Source organism: Taudactylus pleione, unplaced genomic scaffold, assembly GCF_031769625.1.
Source record: "Taudactylus pleione unplaced genomic scaffold, aTauple2 ptg000050l, whole genome shotgun sequence".
NCBI classification, from domain to species: Eukaryota; Metazoa; Chordata; class Amphibia; order Anura; family Myobatrachidae; genus Taudactylus; species Taudactylus pleione.
In genome coordinates this window covers 2982501-3001457 of record NW_028284452.1, presented here as the reverse complement: position 1 = coordinate 3001457, position 18957 = coordinate 2982501, and the positions used below count along the sequence as shown (strand labels likewise).

Below are 18957 nucleotides of genomic sequence, written 5' to 3'. Positions count from 1 at the left end.
CTCAATTGTTAGTAGATAAAGCTGTTAATTTGTGAGTTCTAAGGTAGATACGATTTTGATAGGGCATATTTTTGATTAGTTGATTTTAATTTACATATGCAATGTAGCTTTTTCTATATTTTGTTTTGCTGCAATATTATATTTGGGCCCCATTATTTCTTTAACAATGAAACACTTAAAAAAACAAGCTAAATTTGAAAAGTGTAAAAATATTGATATTTTTAAGATATCTTTAATCTTGATGTAAATGTGGCTACAGATGGAAGATCTATGAAAACTGCTTTCTAAACTAGCTGTTGCCAGATGATAGAAAAATAACAAATTTAAGTTAATCTTCTGGTGATAGTTAGCAAATAATTAAGCATGATTATTTGTGATGATCATGCAAAACAGGAAAAAACACACAAATAACTTTTGTCTAGTTTAATTACTTTATTGGGTTAGTTAAAGATAGTGAAAGGTTTTACATGTCCACTCCATCAGATATAGTGTAGATAATTTCTATTGGGAACCTTCGATAGCTCAGCTGGTAGAGCGGAGGACTGTAGAGGAGTTTGGTACAGCAATCCTTATGTCACTGGTTCAATTCTGGCTCGAAGGAAACAATTTTTTTTATTATCTTAGATGGCCATTTATGTAATTTTACACATTCTAAGCCATGCAAACCATGCAAAACATAAACACTTCTCCTAATTATGTTAAAATAAACACTTTAGCACATGTGAGGTAGTTGTGGCCGAGTGGATAAGGCGATGGACTAGAAATCCATTGGGGTCTCCCCGCGTAGGTTCAAATCCTGCTGACTATATGCAGATTGATGTTTCCTTTTTCTTCAAATTTTACCAAATCTTGTCGCTAGTGATGCTAAGAGTGAGAATTGGCATTAGTGCATCAAAATATTTGGGATGCCTATCTGTTCTCTTTTTTATCTTTCACACATTTTCTTCCCCTCATTGAGCCTAAGGCCAGTCACTCTTAGCAGCAACAAAGATTACAGCTAGTTCAGAAAGCAGTTTTCATAGATCTTCCATCTGTAGCCACCTTTACATCAAGATTAGAGATACTTTAAAATATCAACACTTTTTCACATTTCAAATTTAGCTTGTTTTTTTAAGTGTTTAATTGTTAAAGAAATAATGGGGCCCAAATATAATATTGCAGCAAAACAAAACTTCTGGTGATATTTAGCAAATCATTAAGCATGATTATTTGTGATGCTTATGCAAAACAGGAATAAACATATAAATAACTTTTGTCTAGTTTAATTACTTTATTGGGTAAGTTTTAGATAGTGAAATGTTTTACATGTTCACTCCATCAGATATAGTGTAGATGATTTCTATAGGGAACCTTCGATAGCTCAGCTGGTAGAGCGGAGGACTGTAGAGGAGTTTGGTACAGCAATCCTTAGGTTGCTGGTTCAATTCCAGCATGAAGGAAACAATTTTTTTTTATTATCTTAGATGGCCATTTATGTAATTTTACACATTCTAAACCATGCAAACCATGCAAAACATAAACCCTTCTCCTAATTATGTTAAAATAAACACTTTAACACATGTGAGGTAGTTGTGGCCGAGTGGTTAAGGCGATGGACTAGAAATCCATTGGGGTCTCCCCGCGTTGGTTCAAATCCTGCCAACTACGTGCAGATTGATGTTTTCTTTTTCTTCAAATCTTGCAGGTAGTGATGCTAAGAGTGAGAACAGGTATTAGTACATCAAAATATTTGGGATGCCAGTCTGTTCTCTTTTTTATCTTTCACACATTTTCTTCCGTTCTTTGAGCCTAAGCCCAGTCACTCTTAGCAGCCACACTGATTACCTTTTATTGATTGGAAATGCATATTCAATGTCAACATTGAAAGAAATGTTTGTATATCTAGCAAAATATCAAAGACATTTGGCACACTAGAAGGTGCAAAATTAAGATCAATTGTTAGGAGATTAATCTGTTAATCTGTGAGTTCTAAAGTAGATACAAGACAAATTGTGTTTTGATATGGCATATTTTTGATTAGTTGATTTTAATTTACATAAAGAAATTAGCTTTCCATATTTTGGTTTGCTGCAAGATTATATTTGGGCTCCATTATTTCTTGAACTATTAAACAGTTAAAAAAACAAGCTAAATTTGAAAAGTGAAAAAGTGTTGATGTTTTAAAGCTATATCTAGCAAAATATCAAATACATTTGGTACATTAGAATGTGCAAAATTAAGCCCAATTGTTAGTAGATAAATCTGTTAATTTGTGAGTTCTAAAGTAGATACAATTTTGATATGGCATATTTTTGATTAGTTGATTTTAATTTACATATGCAACGTAGCTTTTTCTATATTTTGTTTTGCTGCAATATTATATTTGGGCCCCATTATTTCTTGAACAATTAAACACTTAAAAAAACAAGCTAAATTTGAAAAGTGAAAAAGTGTTGATATTTTAAAATATCTCTAATCTTGATGTAAATGTGGCTACAGATGGAAGATCTATGAAAACTGCTTTCTAAACTAGCTGTTGCCAGATGATAGAAAAATAACAAATTGAAGTTAAACTTCTGGTGATTTTTAGCAAATCATTAAGCATGATTATTTGTGATGATTATGCAAAACAGGAATAAACATATAAATAACTTTTGTCTAGTTTAATTACTTTATTGGGTAAGTTTTAGATAGTGAAATGTTTTACATGTTCACTCCATCAGATATAGTGTAGATGATTTCTATCGGGAACCTTCGATAGCTCAGCTGGTAGAGCGGAGGACTGTAGAGGAGTTTGGTACAGCAATCCTTAGGTTGCTGGGTCAATTCCAGCATGAAGGAAATAATTTTTTTTTATTATCTTAGATGGCCATTTATATAATTTTACACATTCTAAACCATGCAAACCATGCAAAACATAAACCCTTCTCCTAATTATGTTAAAATAAACACTTTAGCACATGTGAGGTAGTTGTGGCCGAGTGGTTAAGGCAATGGACTAGAAATCCTTCGGGGTCTCCCCGCGTAAGTTCAAATCCTGCCAACTACGTGCAGATTGATGTTTTCTTTTTCTTCAAATCTTGCAGGTAGTGATGCTAAGAGTGAGAACAGGTATTAGTACATCAAAATATTTGGGATGCCAGTCTGTTCTCTTTTTTATCTTTCACACATTTTCTTCCGTTCTTTGAGCCTAAGCCCAGTCACTCTTAGCAGCCACACTGATTACCTTTTATTGATTGGAAATGCATATTCAATGTCAACATTGAAAGAAATGTTTGTATATCTAGCAAAATATCAAAGACATTTGGCACACTAGAAGGTGCAAAATTAAGATCAATTGTTAGGAGATTAATCTGTTAATCTGTGAGTTCTAAAGTAGATACAAGACAAATTGTGTTTTGATATGGCATATTTTTGATTAGTTGATTTTAATTTACATAAAGAAATTAGCTTTCCATATTTTGGTTTGCTGCAAGATTATATTTGGGCTCCATTATTTCTTGAACAATTAAACAGTTAAAAAAACAAGCTAAATTTGAAAAGTGAAAAAGTGTTGATGTTTTAAAGCTATATCTAGCAAAATATCAAATACATTTGGTACATTAGAATGTGCAAAATTAAGCCCAATTGTTAGTAGATAAATCTGTTAATTTGTGAGTTCTAAAGTAGATACAATTTTGATATGGCATATTTTTGATTAGTTGATTTTAATTTACATATGCAACATAGCTTTTTCTATATTTTGTTTTGCTGCAAGATTATATTTGGGCCCCATTATTTCTTGAACAATTAAACACTTAAAAAAACAAGCTAAATTTGAAAAGTGAAAAAGTGTTGATATTTTAAAGTATCTCTAATCTTGATGTAAATGTGGCTACAGATGGAAAATCTATGAAAACTGCTTTCTAAACTAGCTGTTGCCAGATGATAGAAAAATAACAAATTTAAGTTAAACTTCTGACTGTAGAGGAGTTTGGTACAGCAATCCTTAGGTCGCTGGTTCAATTCCGGCTCGAAGGAAACAATTTTTTTTTATTATCTTAGATGGCCATTTATGTAATTTTACACATTGTAAACCATGCAAACCATGCAAAACATACACCCTTCTCCTAATTATGTTAAAATAAACACTTTAGCACATGTGAGGTAGTTGTGGCCAAGTGGTTAAGGCGATGGACTGTGTTTTGATATGGCATATTTTTGATTAGTTGATTTTAATTTAGATAAAGAAATTAGCTTTCCATATTTTGGTTTGCTGCAAGATTATATTTGGGCTCCATTATTTCTTGAACAATTAAACAGTTAAAAAAACAAGCTAAATTTGAAAAGTGAAAAAGTGTTGATGTTTTAAAGCTTTATCTAGCAAAATATCAAATACATTTGGTCATTAGAATGTGCAAAATTAAGCTAAATTGTTAGTAGATAAATCTGTTAATTTGTGAGTTCTAAGGTAGATACGATTTTGATATGGCATATTTTTGATTAGTTGATTTTAATTTACATATGCAACGTAGCTTTTTCAATATTTTGTTTTGGTGCAATATTATATTTGGGCCCCATTATTTCTTGAACAATTAAACACTTAAAAAAACAAGCTAAATTTGAAAAGTGAAAAAGTGTTGATATTTTAAAGTATCTCTAATCTTGATGTAAATGTGGCTACAGATGGAAGATCTATGAAAACTGCTTTCTAAACTAGCTGTTGCCAGATGATAGAAAAATAACAAATTTAAGTTAAACTTCTGACTGTAGAGGAGTTTGGTACAGCAATCCTTAGGTCGCTGGTTCAATTCCGGCTCGAAGGAAACAATTTTTTTTTATTATCTTAGATGGCCATTTATGTAATTTTACACATTGTAAACCATGCAAACCATGCAAAACATAAACCCTTCTCCTAATTATGTTAAAATAAACACTTTAACACATGTGAGGTAGTTGTGGCCGAGTGGTTAAGGCGATGGACTAGAAATCCATTGGGGTCTCCCCGCGTAGGTTCAAATCCTGCTGACTATATGCAGATTGATGTTTTCTTTTTCTTCAAATCTTGCAGGTAGTGATGCTAAGAGTGAGAACAGGTATTAGTACATCAAAATATTTGGGATGCCAGTCTGTTCTCTTTTTTATCTTTCACACATTTTCTTCCGTTCTTTGAGCCTAAGCCCAGTCACTCTTAGCAGCCACACTGATTACCTTTTATTGATTGGAAATGCATATTCAATGTCAACATTGAAAGAAATGTTTGTATATCTAGCAAAATATCAAAGACATTTGGCACACTAGAAGGTGCAAAATTAAGATCAATTGTTAGGAGATTAATCTGTTAATCTGTGAGTTCTAAAGTAGATACAAGACAAATTGTGTTTTGATATGGCATATTTTTGATTAGTTGATTTTAATTTACATAAAGAAATTAGCTTTCCATATTTTGGTTTGCTGCAAGATTATATTTGGGCTCCATTATTTCTTGAACTATTAAACAGTTAAAAAAACAAGCTAAATTTGAAAAGTGAAAAAGTGTTGATGTTTTAAAGCTATATCTAGCAAAATATCAAATACATTTGGTACATTAGAATGTGCAAAATTAAGCCCAATTGTTAGTAGATAAATCTGTTAATTTGTGAGTTCTAAAGTAGATACAATTTTGATATGGCATATTTTTGATTAGTTGATTTTAATTTACATATGCAACGTAGCTTTTTCTATATTTTGTTTTGCTGCAATATTATATTTGGGCCCCATTATTTCTTGAACAATTAAACACTTAAAAAAACAAGCTAAATTTGAAAAGTGAAAAAGTGTTGATATTTTAAAATATCTCTAATCTTGATGTAAATGTGGCTACAGATGGAAGATCTATGAAAACTGCTTTCTAAACTAGCTGTTGCCAGATGATAGAAAAATAACAAATTGAAGTTAAACTTCTGGTGATTTTTAGCAAATCATTAAGCATGATTATTTGTGATGATTATGCAAAACAGGAATAAACATATAAATAACTTTTGTCTAGTTTAATTACTTTATTGGGTAAGTTTTAGATAGTGAAATGTTTTACATGTTCACTCCATCAGATATAGTGTAGATGATTTCTATCGGGAACCTTCGATAGCTCAGCTGGTAGAGCGGAGGACTGTAGAGGAGTTTGGTACAGCAATCCTTAGGTTGCTGGGTCAATTCCAGCATGAAGGAAATAATTTTTTTTTATTATCTTAGATGGCCATTTATATAATTTTACACATTCTAAACCATGCAAACCATGCAAAACATAAACCCTTCTCCTAATTATGTTAAAATAAACACTTTAGCACATGTGAGGTAGTTGTGGCCGAGTGGTTAAGGCAATGGACTAGAAATCCTTCGGGGTCTCCCCGCGTAAGTTCAAATCCTGCCAACTACGTGCAGATTGATGTTTTCTTTTTCTTCAAATCTTGCAGGTAGTGATGCTAAGAGTGAGAACAGGTATTAGTACATCAAAATATTTGGGATGCCAGTCTGTTCTCTTTTTTATCTTTCACACATTTTCTTCCGTTCTTTGAGCCTAAGCCCAGTCACTCTTAGCAGCCACACTGATTACCTTTTATTGATTGGAAATGCATATTCAATGTCAACATTGAAAGAAATGTTTGTATATCTAGCAAAATATCAAAGACATTTGGCACACTAGAAGGTGCAAAATTAAGATCAATTGTTAGGAGATTAATCTGTTAATCTGTGAGTTCTAAAGTAGATACAAGACAAATTGTGTTTTGATATGGCATATTTTTGATTAGTTGATTTTAATTTACATAAAGAAATTAGCTTTCCATATTTTGGTTTGCTGCAAGATTATATTTGGGCTCCATTATTTCTTGAACAATTAAACAGTTAAAAAAACAAGCTAAATTTGAAAAGTGAAAAAGTGTTGATGTTTTAAAGCTATATCTAGCAAAATATCAAATACATTTGGTACATTAGAATGTGCAAAATTAAGCCCAATTGTTAGTAGATAAATCTGTTAATTTGTGAGTTCTAAAGTAGATACAATTTTGATATGGCATATTTTTGATTAGTTGATTTTAATTTACATATGCAACATAGCTTTTTCTATATTTTGTTTTGCTGCAAGATTATATTTGGGCCCCATTATTTCTTGAACAATTAAACACTTAAAAAAACAAGCTAAATTTGAAAAGTGAAAAAGTGTTGATATTTTAAAGTATCTCTAATCTTGATGTAAATGTGGCTACAGATGGAAAATCTATGAAAACTGCTTTCTAAACTAGCTGTTGCCAGATGATAGAAAAATAACAAATTTAAGTTAAACTTCTGACTGTAGAGGAGTTTGGTACAGCAATCCTTAGGTCGCTGGTTCAATTCCGGCTCGAAGGAAACAATTTTTTTTTATTATCTTAGATGGCCATTTATGTAATTTTACACATTGTAAACCATGCAAACCATGCAAAACATACACCCTTCTCCTAATTATGTTAAAATAAACACTTTAGCACATGTGAGGTAGTTGTGGCCAAGTGGTTAAGGCGATGGACTGTGTTTTGATATGGCATATTTTTGATTAGTTGATTTTAATTTAGATAAAGAAATTAGCTTTCCATATTTTGGTTTGCTGCAAGATTATATTTGGGCTCCATTATTTCTTGAACAATTAAACAGTTAAAAAAACAAGCTAAATTTGAAAAGTGAAAAAGTGTTGATGTTTTAAAGCTTTATCTAGCAAAATATCAAATACATTTGGTCATTAGAATGTGCAAAATTAAGCTAAATTGTTAGTAGATAAATCTGTTAATTTGTGAGTTCTAAGGTAGATACGATTTTGATATGGCATATTTTTGATTAGTTGATTTTAATTTACATATGCAACGTAGCTTTTTCAATATTTTGTTTTGGTGCAATATTATATTTGGGCCCCATTATTTCTTGAACAATTAAACACTTAAAAAAACAAGCTAAATTTGAAAAGTGAAAAAGTGTTGATATTTTAAAGTATCTCTAATCTTGATGTAAATGTGGCTACAGATGGAAGATCTATGAAAACTGCTTTCTAAACTAGCTGTTGCCAGATGATAGAAAAATAACAAATTTAAGTTAAACTTCTGACTGTAGAGGAGTTTGGTACAGCAATCCTTAGGTCGCTGGTTCAATTCCGGCTCGAAGGAAACAATTTTTTTTTATTATCTTAGATGGCCATTTATGTAATTTTACACATTGTAAACCATGCAAACCATGCAAAACATAAACCCTTCTCCTAATTATGTTAAAATAAACACTTTAGCACATGCGAGGTGGTTGTGGCCGAGTGGTTAAGGCGATGTACTAGGAATCCATTGGGGTCTCCCCGCGTAGGTTCAAATCCTGCTGACTATATGCAGACTGATGTTTTCTATTTCTTCAAATTTTACCAAATCTTGCAGCTAGTGATGCTAAGAGTGAGAATTGGCATTAGTGCATCAAAATATTTGGGATGCCTATCTGTTCTCTTTTTTATCTTTCACACATTTTCTTCCTCTCATTGAGCCTAAGGTCAGTCACTCATAGCAGCCACACTGATTAGCTTTTATTGATTGGAAATGCATTTTCAATGTCAACATTGAAAGAAATGTTTGTAAATCTAGCAAAATATTAAAGACATTTGGCACACTAGAAGGTGCAAAATTAAGCCCAATTGTTAGGAGAATAATCTGTTAATCTGTGAGTTCTAAGGTAGATGCAAGACAAACTGTGTTTTGATATGGCATATTTTTGATTAGTTGATTTTAATTTACATAAACAACTTAGCTTTCCATGTTTTGTTTTGCTGCAAGATTATATTTGGGCCCCATTATTTCTTGAACAATTAAACACTTAAAAAAAGCAAGCTAAATTTGAAAAGTGAAATCGTGTTGATATTTTAAAGCTATATCTAGCAAAATATCAAATACATTTGGTACATTAGAATGTGCAAAATTAAGCCCAATTGTTAGTAGATAAATCTGTTAATTTGTGAGTTCTAAGGTAGATACGATTTTGATAGGGCATATTTTTGATTAGTTGATTTTAATTTACATATGCAATGTATCTATTTCTATATTTTGTTTTGCTGCAAGATTATATTTGGGCCCCATTATTTTTTTAACAATTAAACACTTAAAAAAAGAAGCTAAATTTGAAAAGTGAAAAAGTGTTGATATTTTTAAGATCTCTTTAATCTTGATGTAAATGTGGCTACAGATGGAAGATCTATGAAAACTGCTTTCTAAAATAGCTGTTGCCAGATGATAGAAAATAACAAATTTAAATTAATCTTCTGGTGATAGTTAGCAAATAATTAAGCATGATTATTTGTGATGATTATGCAAAACAGGAAAAAACACACAAATAACTTTTGTCTAGTTTAATTACTTTATTGGGTTAGTTAAAGATAGTGAAAGGTTTTACATGTCCACTCCATCAGATATAGTATAGATGGTTTTTATAGGGAACCTTCGATAGCTCAGCTGGTAGAGCGGAGGACTGTAGATGAGTTTGGTACAGCAATCCTTATGTCGCTGGTTCAATTCTGGCTCGAAGGAAACAATTTTTTTTATTATCTTAGATGGCCATTTATGTAATTTTACACATTCTAAACCATGCAAACCATGCAAAACATAAACACTTCTCCTAATTATGTTAAAATAAACACTTTAGCACATGTGAGGTAGTTGTGGCCGAGTGGTTAAGGCGATGGACTAGAAATCCATTGGGGTCTCCCCACGTAGGTTCAAATCTTGCTGACTATATGCAGATTGATGTTTTCTTTTTCTTCAAATTTTACCAAATCTTGCAGCTAGTGATGCTAAGAGTGAGAATTGGCATTAGTGCATCAAAATATTTGGGATGCCTATCTGTTCTCTTTTTTATCTTTCACACATTTTCTTCCCCTCATTGAGCCTAAGGCCAGTCACTCTTAGCAGCCACACTGATTATCTTTTATTGATTGGAAATGCATTTTCAATGTCAACATTGAAAGAAATGTTTGTGAATCTAGCAAAATATCAAAGACATTTGGCACACTAGAAGGTGCAAAATTAAGCCCAATTGTTAGGAGATTAATCTGTTAATCTGTGAGTTCTAAGGTAGATACAAGACAATTTGTGTTTTGATATGGCATATTTTTGATTAGTTGATTTTAATTTACATAAACAAATTAGCTTTCCATATTTTGTTTTGCTGCAAGATAATATTTGGGCCCCATTATTTCTTGAACAATTAAACAGTTAAAAAAAGCAAGCTAAATTTGAAAAGTGAAAAATTGTTGATATTTTAAAGCTATATCTAGCAAAATATCAAATACATTTGGTACATTAGAATGTGCAAAATTAAGCCCAATTGTTAGTAGATAAATCTGTTAATTTGTGAGTTCTAAGGTAGATACAATTTTGATAGGGCATATTTTTGATTAGTTGATTTTAATTTACATATGCAACGTAGCTTTTTCTATATTTTGTTTTGCTGCAATATTATATTTGGGCCCCATTATTTCTTTAACAATGAAACACTTAAAAAACAAGCTAAATTTGAAAAGTGTAAAAATATTGATATTTTTAAGATATCTTTAATCTTGATGTAAATGTGGCTACAGATGGAAGATCTATGAAAACTGCTTTCTAAACTAGGTGTTGCCAGATGATAGAAAAATAACACATTTAAGTTAAACTTCTGGTGATTTTTAGCAAATCATTAAGCATGATTATTTGTGATGATTATGCAAAACAGGAATAAACATATAAATAACTTTTGTCTAGTTTAATTACTTTATTGGGTAAGTTTTAGATAGTGAAATGTTTTACATGTTCACTCCATCAGATATAGTGTAGATGATTTCTATCGGGAACCTTCGATAGCTCAGCTGGTAGAGAGGAGGACTGTAGAGGAGTTTGGTACAGCAATCCTTAGGTTGCTGGGTCAATTCCAGCATGAAGGAAATAATTTTTTTTATTATCTTAGATGGCCATTTATATAATTTTACACATTCTAAACCATGCAAACCATGCAAAACATAAACCCTTCTCCTAATTATGTTAAAATAAACACTTTAGCACATGTGAGGTAGTTGTGGCCGAGTGGTTAAGGCAATGGACTAGAAATCCTTCGGGGTCTCCCCGCGTAGGTTCAAATCCTGCCGACTAAATGCAGATTGATGTTTTCTTTTACTTCAAATTTTTCCAAATCTTGCAGCTATTGATGCTAAGAGTGAGAATTGGCATTAGTGCATCAAAATATTTGGGATGCCAGTCTGTTCTCTTTTTTATCTTTCACACATTTTCTTCCATTCATTGAGCCTAAGCCAAGTCACTCTTTGCAGCCACACTGATTAGCTTTTATTTATTTGGAAATGCATATTCAATGTCAACATTGAAAGAAATGTTTGTATATCTAGCAAAATATCAAAGACATTTGGCACACTAGAAGGTGCAAAATTAAGATCAATTGTTAGGAGATTAATCTGTTAATCTGTGAGTTCTAAGGTAGATACAAGACAAATTGTGTTTTGATATAGTATATTTTTGATTAGTTGATTTTAATTTACATAAAGAAATTAGCTTTCCATATTTTGGTTTGCTGCAAGACTATATTTGGGCTCCATTATTTCTTGAACAATTAAACAGTTAAAAAAACAAGCTAAATTTGAAAAGTGAAAAAGTGTTGATGTTTTAAAGCTATATCTAGCAAAATATCAAATACATTTGGTCATTAGAATGTGCAAAATTAAGCCCAATTGTTAGTAGATAAATCTGTTAATTTGTGAGTTCTAAGGTAGATTCGATTTTGATATGGCATATTTTTGATTAGTTGATTTTAATTTACATATGCAACGTAGCTTTTTCTATATTTTGTTTTGCTGCAATATTATATTTGGGCCCCATTATTTCTTCAACAATTAAACACTTAAAAAAACAAGCTAAATTTGAAAAGTGAAAAAGTGTTGATATTTTAAAGTATCTCTAATCTTGATGTAAATGTGGCTACAGATGGAAGATCTATGAAAACTGCTTTCTAAACTAGCTGTTGCCAGATGATAGAAAAATAACAAATTTAAGTTAAACTTCTGACTGTAGAGGAGTTTGGTACAGCAATCCTTAGGTCGCTGGTTCAATTCCGGCTCGAAGGAAACAATTTTTTTTGATTATCTTAGATGGCCATTTATGTAATTTTACACATTCTAAACCATGCAAACCATGCAAAACATAAACCCTTCTCCTAATTATGTTAAAATAAACACTTTAACACATGTGAGGTAGTTGTGGCCGAGTGGTTAAGGCAATGGACTAGAAATCCATTGGGGTCTCCCCGCATAGGTTCAAATCCTGCTGACTACGTGCAGATTGATGTTTTCTTTTTCTTCAAATTTTACCAAATCTTGCAGCTAGTGATGCTAAGAGTGAGAACAGGCATTAGTGCATCAAAATATTTGGGATGCCAGTCTGTTCTCTTTTTTATCTTTCACACATTTTCTTCCATTCATTGAGCCTAAGCCCAGTCACTCTTAGCAGCCACACTGATTACCTTTTATTTATTTGGAAATGCATATTCAATGTCAACATTGAAAGAAATGTTTGTATATCTAGCAAAATATCAAAGACATTTGGCACACTAGGAGGTGCAAAATTAACATCAATTGTTAGGAGATTAATCTGTTAATCTGTGAGTTCTAAGGTAGATACAAGACAAATTGTGTTTTGATATGGCATATTTTTGATTAGTTGATTTTAATTTACATAAAGAAATTAGTTTTCCATATTTTGGTTTGCTGCAAGACTATATTTGGGCTCCATTATTTCTTGAACAATTAAACAGTTAAAAAAACAAGCTAAATTTGAAAAGTGAAAAAGTGTTGATGTTTTAAAGCTATATCTAGCAAAATATCAAATACATTTGGTCATTATAATGTGCAAAATTAAACCCAATTGTTAGTAGATAAATCTGTTAATTTGTGAGTTCTAAGGTAGATACGATTTTGATATGGCATATTTTTGATTAGTTGATTTTAATTTACATATGCAACGTAGCTTTTTCTATATTTTGTTTTGCTGCAATATTATATTTGGGCCCCATTATTTCTTCAACAATTAAACACTTAAAAAAACAAGCTAAATTTGAAAAGTGAAAAAGTATTGATATTTTAAAGTATCTCTAATCTTGATGTAAATGTGGCTACAGATGGAAGATCTATGAAAACTGCTTTCTAAACTAGCTGTTGCCAGATGATAGAAAAATAACAAATTTAAGTTAAACTTCTGACTGTAGAGGAGTTTGGTACAGCAATCCTTAGGTCGCTGGTTCAATTCCGGCTCGAAGGAAACAATTTTTTTTGATTATCTTAGATGGCCATTTATGTAATTTTACACATTCTAAACCATGCAAACCATGCAAAACATAAACCCTTCTCCTAATTATGTTAAAATAAACACTTTAACACATGTGAGGTAGTTGTGGCCGAGTGGTTAAGGCGCTGGACTAGAAATCCATTGGGGTCTCCCCGCGTAGGTTCAAATCCTGCCGACGACGTGCAGATTGATGTTTTCTTTTTCTTCAAATTTTACCAAATCTTGCAGCTAGTGATGCTAAGAGTGAGAACAGGCATTAGTGCATCAAAATATTTGGGATGCCAGTCTGTTCTCTTTTTTATCTTTCACACATTTTCTTCCATTCATTGAGCCTAAGTCCAGTCACTCTTAGCAGCCACACTGATTACCTTTTATTTATTTGGAAATGCATATTCAATGTCAACATTGAAAGAAATGTTTGTATATCTAGCAAAATATCAAAGACATTTGGCACACTAGAAGGTGCAAAATTAACATCAATTGTTAGGAGATTAATCTGTTAATCTGTGAGTTCTAAGGTAGATACAAGATAAATTGTGTTTTGATATGGCATATTTTTGATTAGTTGATTTTAATTTACATAAAGAAATTAGCTTTCCATATTTTGGTTTGCTGCAAGACTATATTTGGGCTCCATTATTTCTTGAACAATTAAACAGTTAAAAAAACAAGCTAAATTTGAAAAGTGAAAAAGTGTTGATGTTTTAAAGCTATATCTAGCAAAATATCAAATACATTTGGTCATTAGAATGTGCAAAATTAAGCCCAATTGTTAGTAGATAAATCTGTTAATTTGTGAGTTCTAAGGTAGATACGATTTTGATATGGCATATTTTTGATTAGTTGATTTTAATTTACATATGCAACGTAGCTTTTTCTATATTTTGTTTTGCTGCAATATTATATTTGGGCCCCATTATTTCTTGAACAATTAAACACTTAAAAAAACAAGCTAAATTTGAAAAGTGAAAAAGTGTTGATATTTTAAAGTATCTCTAATCTTGATGTAAATGTGGCTACAGATGGAAGATCTATGAAAACTGCTTTCTAAACTAGCTGTTGCCAGATGATAGAAAAATAACAAATTTAAGTTAAACTTCTGACTGTAGAGGAGTTTGGTACAGCAATCCTTAGGTCGCTGGTTCAATTCCGGCTCGAAGGAAACAATTTTTTTTGATTATCTTAGATGGCCATTTATGTAATTTTACACATTCTAAACCATGCAAACCATGCAAAACATAAACCCTTCTCCTAATTATGTTAAAATAAACACTTTAACACATGTGAGGTAGTTGTGGCCGAGTGGTTAAGGCAATGGACTAGAAATCCATTGGGGTCTCCCCGCATAGGTTCAAATCCTGCTGACTACGTGCAGATTGATGTTTTCTTTTTCTTCAAATTTTACCAAATCTTGCAGCTAGTGATGCTAAGAGTGAGAACAGGCATTAGTGCATCAAAATATTTGGGATGCCAGTCTGTTCTCTTTTTTATCTTTCACACATTTTCTTCCATTCATTGAGCCTAAGCCCAGTCACTCTTAGCAGCCACACTGATTACCTTTTATTTATTTGGAAATGCATATTCAATGTCAACATTGAAAGAAATGTTTGTATATCTAGCAAAATATCAAAGACATTTGGCACACTAGGAGGTGCAAAATTAACATCAATTGTTAGGAGATTAATCTGTTAATCTGTGAGTTCTAAGGTAGATACAAGACAAATTGTGTTTTGATATGGCATATTTTTGATTAGTTGATTTTAATTTACATAAAGAAATTAGTTTTCCATATTTTGGTTTGCTGCAAGACTATATTTGGGCTCCATTATTTCTTGAACAATTAAACAGTTAAAAAAACAAGCTAAATTTGAAAAGTGAAAAAGTGTTGATGTTTTAAAGCTATATCTAGCAAAATATCAAATACATTTGGTCATTATAATGTGCAAAATTAAACCCAATTGTTAGTAGATAAATCTGTTAATTTGTGAGTTCTAAGGTAGATACGATTTTGATATGGCATATTTTTGATTAGTTGATTTTAATTTACATATGCAACATAGCTTTTTCTATATTTTGTTTTGCTGCAATATTATATTTGGGCCCCATTATTTCTTCAACAATTAAACACTTAAAAAAACAAGCTAAATTTGAAAAGTGAAAAAGTGTTGATATTTTAAAGTATCTCTAATCTTGATGTAAATGTGGCTACAGATGGAAGATCTATGAAAACTGCTTTCTAAACTAGCTGTTGCCAGATGATAGAAAAATAACAAATTTAAGTTAAACTTCTGACTGTAGAGGAGTTTGGTACAGCAATCCTTAGGTCGCTGGTTCAATTCCGGCTCGAAGGAAACAATTTTTTTTGATTATCTTAGATGGCCATTTATGTAATTTTACACATTCTAAACCATGCAAACCATGCAAAACATAAACCCTTCTCCTAATTATGTTAAAATAAACACTTTAACACATGTGAGGTAGTTGTGGCCGAGTGGTTAAGGCGATGGACTAGAAATCCATTGGGGTCTCCCCGCGTTGGTTGAAATCCTGCTGACTACGTGCAGATTGATGTTTTCTTTTTCTTCAAATTTTACCAAATCTTGCAGCTAGTGATGCTAAGAGTGAGAACAGGCATTAGTGCATCAAAATATTTGGGATGCCAGTCTGTTCTCTTTTTTATCTTTCACACATTTTCTTCCATTCATTGAGCCTAAGCCCAGTCACTCTTAGCAGCCACACTGATTACCTTTTATTTATTTGGAAATGCATATTCAATGTCAACATTGAAAGAAATGTTTGTATATCTAGCAAAATATCAAAGACATTTGGCACACTAGAAGGTGCAAAATTAAGATCAATTGTTAGGAGATTAATCTGTTAATCTGTGAGTTCTAAGGTAGATACAAGACAAATTGTGTTTTGATATAGTATATTTTTGATTAGTTGATTTTAATTTACATAAAGAAATTAGCTTTCCATATTTTGGTTTGCTGCAAGACTATATTTGGGCTCCATTATTTCTTGAACAATTAAACAGTTAAAAAAACAAGCTAAATTTGAAAAGTGAAAAAGTGTTGATGTTTTAAAGCTATATCTAGCAAAATATCAAATACATTTGGTCATTAGAATGTGCAAAATTAAGCCCAATTGTTAGTAGATAAATCTGTTAATTTGTGAGTTCTAAGGTAGATACGATTTTGATATGGCATATTTTTGATTAGTTGATTTTAATTTACATATGCAACGTAGCTTTTTCTATATTTTGTTTTGCTGCAATATTATATTTGGGCCCCATTATTTCTTGAACAATTAAACACTTAAAAAAACAAGCTAAATTTGAAAAGTGAAAAAGTGTTGATATTTTAAAGTATCTCTAATCTTGATGTAAATGTGGCTACAGATGGAAGATCTATGAAAACTGCTTTCTAAACTAGCTGTTGCCAGATGATAGAAAAATAACAAATTTAAGTTAAACTTCTGACTGTAGAGGAGTTTGGTACAGCAATCCTTAGGTCGCTGGTTCAATTCCGGCTCGAAGGAAACAATTTTTTTTGATTATCTTAGATGGCCATTTATGTAATTTTACACATTCTAAACCATGCAAACCATGCAAAACATAAACCCTTCTCCTAATTATGTTAAAATAAACACTTTAACACATGTGAGGTAGTTGTGGCCGAGTGGTTAAGGCAATGGACTAGAAATCCATTGGGGTCTCCCCGCATAGGTTCAAATCCTGCTGACTACGTGCAGATTGATGTTTTCTTTTTCTTCAAATTTTACCAAATCTTGCAGCTAGTGATGCTAAGAGTGAGAACAGGCATTAGTGCATCAAAATATTTGGGATGCCAGTCTGTTCTCTTTTTTATCTTTCACACATTTTCTTCCATTCATTGAGCCTAAGCCCAGTCACTTTTAGCAGCCACACTGATTACCTTTTATTTATTTGGAAATGCATATTCAATGTCAACATTGAAAGAAATGTTTGTATATCTAGCAAAATATCAAAGACATTTGGCACACTAGGAGGTGCAAAATTAACATCAATTGTTAGGAGATTAATCTGTTAATCTGTGAGTTCTAAGGTAGATACAAGACAAATTGTGTTTTGATATGGCATATTTTTGATTAGTTGATTTTAATTTACATAAAGAAATTAGTTTTCCATATTTTGGTTTGCTGCAAGACTATATTTGGGCTCCATTATTTCTTGAACAATTAAACAGTTAAAAAAACAAGCTAAATTTGAAAAGTGAAAAAGTGTTGATGTTTTAAAGCTATATCTAGCAAAATATCAAATACATTTGGTCATTATAATGTGCAAAATTAAACCCAATTGTTAGTAGATAAATCTGTTAATTTGTGAGTTCTAAGGTAGATACGATTTTGATATGGCATATTTTTGATTAGTTGATTTTAATTTACATATGCAACGTAGCTTTTTCTATATTTTGTTTTGCTGCAATATTATATTTGGGCCCCATTATTTCTTCAACAATTAAACACTTAAAAAAACAAGCTAAATTTGAAAAGTGAAAAAGTGTTGATATTTTAAAGTATCTCTAATCTTGATGTAAATGTGGCTACAGATGGAAGATCTATGAAAACTGCTTTCTAAACTAGCTGTTGCCAGATGATAGAAAAATAACAAATTTAAGTTAAACTTCTGACTGTAGAGGAGTTTGGTACAGCAATCCTTAGGTCGCTGGTTCAATTCCGGCTCGAAGGAAACAATTTTTTTTGATTATCTTAGATGGCCATTTATGTAATTTTACACATTCTAAACCATGCAAACCATGCAAAACATAAACCCTTCTCCTAATTATGTTAAAATAAACACTTTAACACATGTGAGGTAGTTGTGGCCGAGTGGTTAAGGCGATGGACTAGAAATCCATTGGGGTCTCCCCGCGTTGGTTGAAATCCTGCCGACTACGTGCAGATTGATGTTTTCTTTTTCTTCAAATTTTACCAAATCTTGCAGCTAGTGATGCTAAGAGTGAGAACAGGCATTAGTGCATCAAAATATTTGGGATGCCAGTCTGTTCTCTTTTTTATCTTTCACACATTTTCTTCCATTCATTGAGCCTAAGCCCAGTCACTCTTAGCAGCCACACTGATTACCTTTTATTTATTTGGAAATGCATATTCAATGTCAACATTGAAAGAAATGTTTGTATATCTAGCAAAATATCAAAGACATTTGGCACACTAGAAGGTGCAAAATTAAGATCAATTGTTAGGAGATTAATCTGTTAATCTGTGAGTTCTAAGGTAGATACAAGACAAATTGTGTTTTGATATAGTATATTTTTGATTAGTTGATTTTAATTTACATAAAGAAATTAGCTTTCCATATTTTGGTTTGCTGCAAGACTATATTTGGGCTCCATTATTTCTTGAACAATTAAACAGTTAAAAAAACAAGCTAAATTTGAAAAGTGAAAAAGTGTTGATGTTTTAAAGCTATATCTAGCAAAATATCAAATACATTTGGTCATTAGAATGTGCAAAATTAAGCCCAATTGTTAGTAGATAAATCTGTTAATTTGTGAGTTCTAAGGTAGATACGATTTTGATATGGCATATTTTTGATTAGTTGATTTTAATTTACATATGCAACGTAGCTTTTTCTATATTT

At 31.6% G+C, this 18957-nt stretch overlaps 17 non-coding genes across 17 annotated transcripts; all 17 read left to right on the top strand.

Moving 5' to 3' along the window:
• Positions 1–511: 511 nt before the first annotated feature.
• On the top strand, positions 512–601 carry TRNAY-GUA (transfer RNA tyrosine (anticodon GUA)). The gene is given in 2 exon segments: positions 512–548; positions 566–601. It is a non-coding gene; the product is annotated as a tRNA-Tyr (tRNA).
• A 125-nt stretch (positions 602–726) lies between these two features.
• On the top strand, positions 727–808 carry TRNAS-AGA (transfer RNA serine (anticodon AGA)). The gene has a single exon. It is a non-coding gene; the product is annotated as a tRNA-Ser (tRNA).
• A 541-nt stretch (positions 809–1349) lies between these two features.
• On the top strand, positions 1350–1439 carry TRNAY-GUA (transfer RNA tyrosine (anticodon GUA)). The gene is given in 2 exon segments: positions 1350–1386; positions 1404–1439. It is a non-coding gene; the product is annotated as a tRNA-Tyr (tRNA).
• A 126-nt stretch (positions 1440–1565) lies between these two features.
• On the top strand, positions 1566–1647 carry TRNAS-AGA (transfer RNA serine (anticodon AGA)). Its single transcript has one exon. It is a non-coding gene; the product is annotated as a tRNA-Ser (tRNA).
• Positions 1648–2946: 1299 nt separating this feature from the next.
• TRNAS-AGA (transfer RNA serine (anticodon AGA)) lies at positions 2947–3028 on the top strand. The gene has a single exon. It is a non-coding gene; the product is annotated as a tRNA-Ser (tRNA).
• A 1882-nt stretch (positions 3029–4910) lies between these two features.
• TRNAS-AGA (transfer RNA serine (anticodon AGA)) lies at positions 4911–4992 on the top strand. The gene has a single exon. It is a non-coding gene; the product is annotated as a tRNA-Ser (tRNA).
• Positions 4993–6291: 1299 nt separating this feature from the next.
• On the top strand, positions 6292–6373 carry TRNAS-AGA (transfer RNA serine (anticodon AGA)). The gene has a single exon. It is a non-coding gene; the product is annotated as a tRNA-Ser (tRNA).
• A 1882-nt stretch (positions 6374–8255) lies between these two features.
• TRNAP-AGG (transfer RNA proline (anticodon AGG)) lies at positions 8256–8337 on the top strand. The gene has a single exon. It is a non-coding gene; the product is annotated as a tRNA-Pro (tRNA).
• A 1094-nt stretch (positions 8338–9431) lies between these two features.
• Positions 9432–9521, top strand: TRNAY-GUA (transfer RNA tyrosine (anticodon GUA)). The gene is given in 2 exon segments: positions 9432–9468; positions 9486–9521. It is a non-coding gene; the product is annotated as a tRNA-Tyr (tRNA).
• A 125-nt stretch (positions 9522–9646) lies between these two features.
• TRNAS-AGA (transfer RNA serine (anticodon AGA)) lies at positions 9647–9728 on the top strand. Its single transcript has one exon. It is a non-coding gene; the product is annotated as a tRNA-Ser (tRNA).
• A 1309-nt stretch (positions 9729–11037) lies between these two features.
• On the top strand, positions 11038–11119 carry TRNAS-AGA (transfer RNA serine (anticodon AGA)). Its single transcript has one exon. It is a non-coding gene; the product is annotated as a tRNA-Ser (tRNA).
• Positions 11120–12226: 1107 nt separating this feature from the next.
• Positions 12227–12308, top strand: TRNAS-AGA (transfer RNA serine (anticodon AGA)). The gene has a single exon. It is a non-coding gene; the product is annotated as a tRNA-Ser (tRNA).
• Positions 12309–13415: 1107 nt separating this feature from the next.
• TRNAS-AGA (transfer RNA serine (anticodon AGA)) lies at positions 13416–13497 on the top strand. Its single transcript has one exon. It is a non-coding gene; the product is annotated as a tRNA-Ser (tRNA).
• A 1107-nt stretch (positions 13498–14604) lies between these two features.
• Positions 14605–14686, top strand: TRNAS-AGA (transfer RNA serine (anticodon AGA)). The gene has a single exon. It is a non-coding gene; the product is annotated as a tRNA-Ser (tRNA).
• A 1107-nt stretch (positions 14687–15793) lies between these two features.
• TRNAS-AGA (transfer RNA serine (anticodon AGA)) lies at positions 15794–15875 on the top strand. The gene has a single exon. It is a non-coding gene; the product is annotated as a tRNA-Ser (tRNA).
• A 1107-nt stretch (positions 15876–16982) lies between these two features.
• On the top strand, positions 16983–17064 carry TRNAS-AGA (transfer RNA serine (anticodon AGA)). Its single transcript has one exon. It is a non-coding gene; the product is annotated as a tRNA-Ser (tRNA).
• A 1107-nt stretch (positions 17065–18171) lies between these two features.
• Positions 18172–18253, top strand: TRNAS-AGA (transfer RNA serine (anticodon AGA)). The gene has a single exon. It is a non-coding gene; the product is annotated as a tRNA-Ser (tRNA).
• The last annotated feature ends 704 nt before the right edge of the window (positions 18254–18957 follow it).